General features: G+C 51.4%; 1 protein-coding gene across 1 annotated transcript in view; it reads right to left on the reverse strand.

Moving 5' to 3' along the window:
* The window catches only part of LOC111481031 (probable galacturonosyltransferase-like 1), a 7546-nt gene that overhangs the window by 5462 nt on the left and 1703 nt on the right, over positions 1-381 (reverse strand). The gene's annotated exons all lie outside the window — the stretch shown is intronic.

Genomic DNA, 381 nt, shown 5'->3' on the forward strand with positions numbered 1-381 from the left:
GAGATGTCGAAAAACTTCGAGATGAGCGATCTCGGCGTGCTCAGCTACTATCTCGGCATCGAAGTGCAACAGAATTCTACCGGCATCTCCATCTGCCAAAGTGCATACGCAAAGAAGCTGCTGGACAGTAATCCTACAAGGACGCCAATGGAGGCCCGACTCCAACTAAGGAAGGCTGGCACTACGACGACAGTCGACTCCACCAATTACCGCAGCATTGTCGGGAGTCTACGCTATCTGGTAAACTCTCGTCCTGATCTTGCTTATTCTGTTGGATATGTGAGCCGGTTTATGGAAGCACCTAGGGAGGAGCATTTAGTGACTGTCAAGCGCATCCTGCGCTATGTAGCCGGAACTAGAGGCTGGGGTGTAAGATACTGC

This window comes from Cucurbita maxima, unplaced genomic scaffold (assembly GCF_002738345.1).
Source record: "Cucurbita maxima cultivar Rimu unplaced genomic scaffold, Cmax_1.0 Cma_Scf00006, whole genome shotgun sequence".
Taxonomy (NCBI): domain Eukaryota; kingdom Viridiplantae; phylum Streptophyta; class Magnoliopsida; order Cucurbitales; family Cucurbitaceae; genus Cucurbita; species Cucurbita maxima.